The sequence below is a fragment of the Globicephala melas genome, chromosome 6, assembly GCF_963455315.2.
Source record: "Globicephala melas chromosome 6, mGloMel1.2, whole genome shotgun sequence".
NCBI lineage: Eukaryota > Metazoa > Chordata > Mammalia > Artiodactyla > Delphinidae > Globicephala > Globicephala melas.
Genome location: NC_083319.1, coordinates 94,572,088 through 94,582,341, shown reverse-complemented (window position 1 = coordinate 94,582,341; position 10,254 = coordinate 94,572,088).

Genomic DNA, 10,254 nt, shown 5'->3' with positions numbered 1-10,254 from the left:
ACTGTTCCCGGGCACAATTTCTGTTTGACACCCTTGGTCCTTACTCCTTCTTCTCAACACCAACTATAAAATAAACCTGACTTTTGATTTTGAAAGACAACAACTATCAACACAACAAAACCATCATTCAGCCACTGAATAGCTAGATGACCGTGGGCAGGTTCTTAACCTCCCTGTGCTTCTGCAAAATGGGAATCATTAGCATCCGCAGCATGAGTGGCCATGAGAATTAAATTAACTATAAGCACAAAGCAGTTGGAGCTATCTTGTCACATTTTGAGCCTTCAGTGGAAATAAACCCCCTCGGACTATGTAAGACTCTTTCGAAGGTCTGTGGCAGTGTGAAAATTAATCTATGCAGATACAGCAATCAGCCAGAACCTTTCAGTTTCTTTAAGCCTCTTTAACAGCTTTCTCCAGTCTGGCTCTCGGCACACTCCACCCCTCCTCCCCCCCCAAGATCATTAATACTACATTATTCAGGGATTTCTCCATTTACAGAAATAATTAACAACCAGCAGGCCCCATTAGGCCCCATTAAAGGGCATCCCATCCAGTGCTTATCAAGCTTTAACGTGCAAATAAAGCACTTGAGACCTGTGCTTCAGCAGAGTCTGAGTCAGCAGGATGGGGTGGGGCCTAAGAATCTGCACTTCTAACAGGTTCCTACGTTCTATGGATGCTCCTGGCCCACCGACCACGGTTTGAGTAGCAAGGTTGTAATCTACTTATACTCCAATTTTGTTGCACATTGGAATCATGTGGAGTTTTGGAACTTATTGATGCTTTTGGGGAGGAAAAATTTTCCTCTACCCTTCTAGGTTCTTCTGGCTGGCCTATAACAGGGAAGAGCCAATTCTGACTCCTTGTTGGATATGTTTCTTTTACTTTAACCTTTGCTTTTCTTTGCTTTTGTTATTATAATCACTGTCTATAGCTGTAAGCATACATAATGGCCTGCCACAGGGAACCATGCCCCTCTGCCTGACTGTTAAACTAAAAGGCCTTTGTTCAGCCCACAGAGAGACATTCTGACCCTGCCCACCTGTGAATGGCTGCAGAAAAGAAGAAATTAACACATCCCCTCTGATTTTGCAAGATAAATGGCCTTTTTACTTTACTCCCTCACCTCCTCCCCGTCTCTGTTCTATAAAAAAAAACTGGCATCCAGGCCCCAATAAGATGATTTTTTGGGGACCCTAGTCCGCCATCTTCACGGTCTGCTGGCTTTCTGAATAAGTCACTATTCCTTGCCCCAACTCTTCATCTCCCTATTTATTGGCCTGTCGTGTGGCGAGCAGAGCGAGCTTGGACTCAGTAACAGTCCTAATAATTACATTGACATGAGAGTAACAGGAGAAAAACAAAATTTAATTACGTACAAAACTAGTTAGAACAAACTAGGCCCAAGAACAAACTAGGTAGAAGACTGGATCTCCAGTAGACCTTAAGCCTCATTATATGCTCACTGTAACACATTTGCATGCTAAGTGATACACCCACAGGTGCCATGAGAGTTCTGAGGCTGACCATAAAAGGCCAAAACCTGGGAGGTGGCCCAATTCCTGGGAATCCCCACCCCATCTTCTAAATTGTTAGAATGTTCTTTCCCCTCATTAGCATATGTAATTACCCAGCCCATAAAAACTTCTCTAAGTAAACTCGCTTCCACTTTACTTTGGCTCGCTCTTGAATTCTTTCCTCATTTGGCAACCCGCCCCAGGAACTCTCCCAACTCGCAGGAGAGATGGGACATGACCATTCTCCTGCACCCGCTTCTCCAGCAACAGAATCTAATATCCACAAAAGAATATTACTGAGACATAATTTTTCTCTCTCAACATCACCCTCATTTTTACCAAAGAGAAAAAAATTAAGATGAACTTATTTGAAAAATGAGTCTAGTTTCATTACACTTGGCCTGGCTATTTATATAAGTGCAGCAAGAATAGTGATTGACCACATAGACTCTTTTATTCTGCTTTGCTGGAATTTTTCATAAGGAATCCCAGATTGAACTTTTAAATGCTTCGCAAGACTAGGAGGCAAAGCTAAGGACTTGTTTGTCATCAGATTTCCCCCGCAATATCTAAAGGTTTGGGTTAATTCCTTTGATTTTGAGGTCCACAACATGTTCAGAGGTTCCTGCACTTGCCAAGAAGTGACCTTTTTTACCTGGTTAGGCTATCGGGAACCCTGTAAGCAAGGTACCAGACTTTTTTCAAGGGGCTTTATTGGCTCCATTAAGTCAACCTTAGTTCCTTAAACCTGTTTAGTCATATCTGAGTTTATGCATGCTTCTCTCAAAGGCGTGACATCCCAGTCAAAGCCTTGGTAATATAGCCAGTGCTTCCAATTGTGTCCTGTTATAAAGAGAACAGATTCTTAGTGAACTTATGCAAATAACTATATTGCCATAAAGAATACTCATTGAATTTTCAAATTCTGGAGGAATCAGGTAGGGAGAAAAAGGTAAATGTCTGCTTCAAAGGAATAATTTACCAAACTTCTGTAAGTCATAGTTTAAGAGGAACGTTTTCCTTATATCTGGAAAACAAAACATTAACAATGTTTCAAACAAAAAAGTCGTAAAATTTATAATCATCCTATTCATTCAGTCCCATGTAATTAATTCTTGTTGATCTTTAGTTAGTAGTTTTATGAAGCCATCTGTTTCTCTATTAGTGTTTTGTAACTTCTTGCCTAGTTTAGTGGTACAGTCTGAAAGTTAACAGAGACAGTATTTTAGAATATGTTAAGAGTCCTTTCCATGAATTTCTCTGAAGATGAACCATACTTGAAAAAGCAAATAGACTTAAAAATGACCATGATTATCAAATGAGAATTCATTAATGTAATTGACAAGGAAATTTGGTTATTTTTGTGACACACATTTTACAATAGTAGTTAGAATTACAAACAATAACATTATACTAGGACATATCAGATTTTTAGGAATTTTATATATTTTCTAGAACACTTACATTAATAACATTTACCCATACAATATAACCTCAGAAGGTTTATTATCACTTATTTGATAATGTTTCCCGTGTAATTTAACATATCAAATACACCTAATTAGTTTAATCTCTCTCCTTTTGTAAGTAGAGAGAATATATCCTTTGGGATGCTCCAGGTGCCCTCTAAAAATTCTCAAAGTTAGTTTTTGGTCAAAAAGACTTCATTTAGAATTTGATTTTGGGGGAAGTTTGTCAAAAATATCGGAGATTTTAGAACACTTGGCCAAATAGGATCGTAATTTATTGTGAAACAATACTTATTCATTTAACCATGACAACAAAGACTTCACAGGCAAATACAGAAGGTTAAATAGTTGTACAAAGCTTTAGCATTTTAATATAGAAAAGATACAATTTTTTAAAAATGATCAAAAAGCCGATAAAGGCAAAACATAGAATCTTTGTTTTTCTAGGCAGATTACATTAAAGATAAAAAAAAAAAAAAAACCTTTCACAAGAGCAGACAAATAGTCCAATAAACCTTTTTCTTTTAGCAGATGAAGGAAAATTAAGGCTTAGTTTTACCTAAGTACATTATTGATATTAAAGCTTATTTTTAAAAACTTTATAACAAATTCATTGATCACACATAAACTTTCTTTCTTAGATTCCTTTTTCATAAACCTTCTACAACTTTCTATGTCCATTTTAGTTCATCCCTTGTTTTTTTTTACCATTCAGCTTTATTTTAGGAAAAAATTATTTTATTTTCCCTCAACAAAAATGCATCTTCATATCTCATACCTTTTCTAACCAAAAACACATCCTACTTTCCTTGCATATAAAGTTGTTTCCATTATTATTTCCAGTAGCTTTAATCATATATGTTAATTAGAATTCTTAACCCTTAGAAACTTTAATTTCTAGTGAAAACTATGAAGTAAGCAATTGTGAACTATTACACCAGCAGTCTTTAGACTGGCAAATTTATGAATACATTCCATAATTTCTAGAAACATACATTTCCTCATAGCACAAATTTTCAATGTGGCATATGTCATGTTTATGAATAGGCTAAAATATCTTTAGCCTCTGTAATAAGAAGTCAAAATTAGATAGACTTGTTCAGCAATTAATGTCTCAGTATTTTATCTTATCTGGAAATTATCAGGCATTTAATAAATCCCCATCATTTCAATTAGCAAAATTCTAAGGGTGGAAGTTAAAGAGATTTGGGAAATTAAATGGATATATCGTAAAGCAATTAACTTAACTTAAAAAGTTCACCTAAACATTCTTATCTTATTTACATCTATTTAATTCATTTTTAAAAAATAATCATACTTAGATTACTCCTGAAGATTGAAGATTTAACAATACATTCAAGCTATTAACCATCACCTTATTTTTCTTGATAACAAATTTTATAACAGAGATAAGATAAACTTATTTGAGTTTTAGTATACCTAGGTAGAAAAAAAGTGTTATACTTAATGTTGATAACTCTAAAGACATACCTGTATTAATTAAACCAACAAACTTAAACTAGATTTTATTTACCAAAAATTATTGTAGATCACATAAATTTGAAAAACATATGGGTTAGTTTCTGTTATATTTATGAGATTTAAATATACTTAATTGATAAGTGCTTAATTTTAAGCCAATTAAATAGAGCTCTTTTACAAATTAAATTTGGCAATTGTACCTGAAGGTAGAAAAATACCATATCTATAATACACATATATAGACATACAAACACAAACAGAGATCTTATAGCTTTCATTTAAAAATTTCAGTCATGAATTACATATAACAATATAAAACTCACCAGTTTATAAATAACAGTTGGAATAAGTTAAGTTTACATGTGCAGATGGCTAAAGCTTTGTACTCTTTATGGGGAAGACTTTTAAGCTTTGTATTTGTTTTCGACAAGTAATCTTAAGAAGGCCAAGCACTAGATTTTGGACAAGACAGTCTTTCCAACAGTATGTATTTTAAAAAGGCAACTCCCCCCACCACCTCACTTTTTTTCTTCAGTCTGGGCAGATTTTTAATTACCTTCCAGGATGTTTACATAGACATGGTAAAATTTACAACTTCAGAAGACAGAAAGAATGCAAGTTTTCTCTTAGGAGTTTGGGGTGTATTTGACTATTATAGAAGTCTAGCATAATTACTATTTAAACTTTATCTTCTTTTTGTTAAGTACAGACCAATTGTACATCCAGTATCCTGATTTTTGTAATATCTGCAAATGTCTGGTGGTAAATAGGAAAATGTCTGAGTGGATTCTGAGATATTTCAGGATTATGTTTTTGTTTTTCTAAAGACTCAAGTAGTAAATTGAATATTGTTGATTTTACACTTTTTTGCATTTCTGTAAGCTGTCTTCAAAGAATCAGGTAGGCTTTTTCATTATGTTTAAACGAGGTTGATTTGCTCACTCAATCACACTATTTTGAATTTGCCTTCTTATATCAGGGAGAAAACTTCCAGCTAAGATGGAAATCAAAACATTTTTATGTTTTTTATGTTCTGCTGTCTAGAGGACATTAATTATTTGGGATGGGGGTCTAGGATATATCTGCAAAGAACGTTGCATAGGAAGACCTGAAGCTGGAAAGCCTGATTATAGGGCTCAGCAAAATGGAGGACAGGAGGGCAAAACCTTATTGTCCATCCTGGGTGCTGCTGCTTAATTTATTTCCTGGTTAGAGCACTAATATGAGTAACCTGTAGACTTTGGTTCTAGAAATTAGGCTGGAGCTCTCTCTGTAAAATTTGTAGAGAAAGGGAAGTTAAAATAAGCAGCTGAGTGTTTAAGGCTTTTCCGTGAAAGGTGAAGGAGTTTTGGGAGTTAAGGGAATTTGCTGAGGAGATGGGGCTATATTTTAAGAAGAGAAATTTATATTGGATGGGAACTTCAATTTTGTTCTAAGTTTAATTTCTGTTCTTTCATCTTGTTAGGGAGTCTGTAAGGTTAGCTGTTATATTTCTTTGTATCCACTTTTTAATTTGGTCTGTCCACAGACACCAATAAGACAATTGTAAAAAATATCAATTTAGATTTTCAATTTAAAGGGTTATCATCTGGCTATTGGCACGCTGGATCTTAATAGTGACCCAAACCAATAATAAGCCTTTTTATGGCTTAACCAAGGATGCGGGAGGCATTTCACAAAAGAGTTCAGCCCTCACAAGATTCAGCAAGTTCATTCTCAAAGATAACCTGAGAAAGCAAAAACCTTAATTGCACAGGTGGTAAGTAAGGATGGTGCAGTGAAAATGGTGTCTCAGGTCTCACAGGGAAACCATGAGATGTGTCCAGTTACAAATCTAATAATCTATGACACCAAGCAGGTGCTAATGGAATGAATGGTATTTTCCAGCACTAACAAAACAACAATAGTTGAGACAACAAAGGCCCCTGATGGACTGTGACCCTTTGTGACAAACTCCCCTGAAATCTCGCACAGCCAGATAAAGAGAGTGCTGCTTCTGACTTTGTGTCTTGGAACTCCAGTGTATTCATTCATCTGGCCACCAGATGCACCCCAGTAAGCTGCACCTCCCAAATGGCAGAGGCCAGAAAATATATTCTCACTGGTCACAAAGCCAAGGTCTCAGAACATAAGGTAAAATAAAAGGAAAAACCTCATCTAGTTTTTACCTAGGAGACACCCAGCAAAATTTATCTAAACAGATGTGGGTCTGATGAGATCCCTGAACGTACCAGAGGTCGGCTTGAACAGTAGCCTTATGGGGCCCATGCCAGCGTTCTGCCCTATTTTTTTTCCTCCTTATGATGAACAACACGACAGAGGAAAGGGAAAGCAGTGACCATCTCTAGGGGAAAAAAAGGGATGAATAAGCGTACTCATTACCAAATTTTCACCAGAGTTGTTAAATCCAAGGAACAAACTCCACAAATACTTTCTGCTAATCTAAATTTAGAAAAAGAAAAGGGTGGGGTGGGAGAAATTGGGAGATTGAGATTGACGCATATACACTATTGATACTGTGTATAAAATAGACAACTGAGAGGAACATGCTGTCTAGCACAGGGAACTACTTAATACACTGTGGTGTCTTAAATAGGAGGAAAATCCAAAAGGGAGGGGCTATATATATATATATATATATATATATATATATATATATCTGATTCATTTTGCTGTGCAGTAGAAGCTAACACAAGATTGTAAAGCAACTATACTCCAATAAAGATTACAAGTAAATAAATAAATAAATACATTTAGAAAAAGAGAAGAAGGACTCTCACCACTTTTACTTCCACCAGACCTTGCAAACAGAGATTCAGGAGACTCATGCGATAAGAATTCTTACATTCTGTGACGTTTTGTCAGGGTTCCCAGAATCTCTTTATCTGCACCAGTCCTGAAAGAAAGCAGTTTCCAGCCAGTGAAGATCCTACAAACTAAACCAATTGTTGGGAAGGAGAAACTTTTCTCTACATTTCTAGGTTCTTCTGGCTTGTCTGATAATTAAGTTGACACGAGGCAGACTAACAGGAGAAAAAGCAAATTTAATTATGTACTTATAGGGGCTCCATAGGGATATGAGGCCCAGAGAAGTGACCAAAGCGGACAGCTTTTATACCTTTTAGACAAAGAAACTACATTTTTTGAGAACTGACATGACAAAGAAACTTAGATTTGGGTACTAATTAGTGAAGCATCTAAGCAGAGCTTGTTTACACACTGGGCCCTGAATTCCCTATTTCTGGTGATAAAGGTCTCTCTGTACTTCCTGGTGCAGGGAAGCATACCTTTCACATTGGAGATTTATTTCCTGCTTTCAGGGGGACAAATGAGGGTCAGAGTGTCCTTCTTGCACTGGCTTTTTGCTAAGGAACCTTAATTCAAAATAATCAGTATGCCACTTTGACATATTTTGCCCCGGCCTGCCCTGAGCCCCATCAACATCCATGCCCTACCCCAGAAATCATGATTTAGTAGGTCTGGAATGTGGCTTTGGCTTTGGAGTGTGGGATAAAGATTAAGAACCACTACTGTTAGCCAGGTTTAATTGGGAAGGCCTGTCAGCTTCATAAATTTCCTGGGGTGGGGGAGATGCTTATTAAGTTAAGTTCCCCTTCAATGACTATTTTCCAGGAATCAAACTGGTGAAATTGGTGTGAGGGTCATAACCTCTTCTATGTGTAGCATCTCCCAAGATTGGCATTGAGAGGAAATTATAATCCAGGTAGAGAGTGCCCACCCACCGCCCCACCTAGAGCAGTTTGGTCAGCTCTAACTGTGAGGTGATCTCACTGGCCTTGGGTCTGAACTCCAGCAGCAGTCTGGAGTGTCCCATCCTTACCTAGCCCAATCCCAGCATGCCATGCACTCCATTCTTGACAACTCCTCATGTTTCTTCAGTGCTTGCAAATACCAAAGTCCCATGGCCCCCTTATCAATCATGCCTTAGCTCTGCTGATTAGCTATTGCCCTGATTCCAATAACATGAATGTGATCAGTGCTCAGTGCTTCTTACATTCAACACTCAGTGACTACCTCATTCCTTTGACCTGAGGCAATGGCTCTGCCCCACAGCTGTCCTGCTGCAGACGGGATATGACCTCGCATGCTTTCCTATTTTCACATTTCTGTATTTCTCTCATTTGCTTTCCCATTCCATTACTTTTTCCTAAGTGGAGATAGAGCCACTCATAATGAATTTACAATGAAATTTCTGCAGTTTCTTAATTAGGGGCAACAAGGGATATAAAGTAGATGTGAAATGGTTATTTCCCTCCTGTCAAAATTCAAGATTACGTTCTTTATGGTTCGTCTAATAACAAAGACACATAGTTTCAGGAAGTACCTCTCCAAGTGCTCAATAGCCCCCAGTCAACCATAGTAATAAAACAGCCTTCAGAGTTAGATACTATTGATATGAGTATCCCCAATACCCCAATAAGACAACCATAAGGTAAGTATCAGGCACTCCATGGAGGGTGAGGAAATGAACTTTAAGATATCATTGTCACTGTAAAACTGACAACATACAATTATAAAGTGGGTGTGTCAAAATTCATTACTTTCACCATGCTGTTTGTTCTGCTCAGAAATCCCTTCTTTCTGTCTCCTGGTCCCATCCTTGCATATTAAAATCTTTTCCTATATTAAGGCTGCTATCCAAAATCTCCTCTGTGAAGACTTCCCCCGTCATTTAAATCAAAAAAGAATTCTCTCCCTATTCAGAATTCCTCTTGATTCATTTTTTCCTGTCTTTTCTGGATCTTATGACATGTTTTGTTACTCTGAATTGAGTTTTGAGTCTGTCTGGATTTGTTCCATACTATTTAACCTGAAATCATTGCTGAACTCTCTTGGCAACCTGAACCGTACTTTGGACCAGGTATGCCCTGTAAACACTTGTTAGAAGGAGCAGCCAACCCCACCTGATCACTCATGGTGGGATTCTGTGCAGTTCTACAAACATTTTCATCCTCCCACTATGGATAAGGGTAGGATTGCACTTCCTGGTGCTCTTATCATCAGGTTGGATCTGACCATTTCTGGCCAGGGTGTGTGCATGGAAGAAATACCTGTCATTTCTAGGCTGGAGCATTTAATCCTCAATAAGGGGCCCTTCTGAGCTCTGCTTCACTTCTCGCACAGGAGTGGCGATGTTCCAGACAGGGGTTGGTCCATTGACCTGCATCTCAGAGCGCGGACAAGGGTGAGATGGGAGCAAAGCCCTCTGCTAACCTGCAGTGTATACATACCCCAAGGGAGAAATAGACCTTTGTTATTTTGTGTTATTGGATTCTGGGGGTTGTTTGTTATAGAAGTGTAACCCACTCTGTCTTGACTAATACATTATTCCTGGTTTATGATCTCTTTAGGAAAGATTAGCATTTCCTTCTCATCAAACTTTTCCTCTTAAAATAGCAAGTGAATAAATAAAACCTATACAATACAAATAAATATGGTACTATAAAGGATGAAATTCTTAGAACATGCCAGAGTCACACTTGTAAAGGTTTTTTTTTTTTTTGCGGTACGCAGGCCTCTCACTGTTGTGGCCTCTCCCGTTGCGGAGCACAGGCTCCGGACGCGCAGGCTCAGCGGCCATGGCTCACAGGCCCAGCTGCTCCGCGGCATGTGGGATCTTCCCGGATCGGGGCACGAATCTGTGTCCCCTGCATCGGCAGGCGGACTCTCAACCACTGCGCCACCAGGGAAGCCCTCAAGTTTTGTGTTTTTTTTATTTATTCTCCTTTGACAGGTTATTAAAAAAATTCTCAACTTTAGGT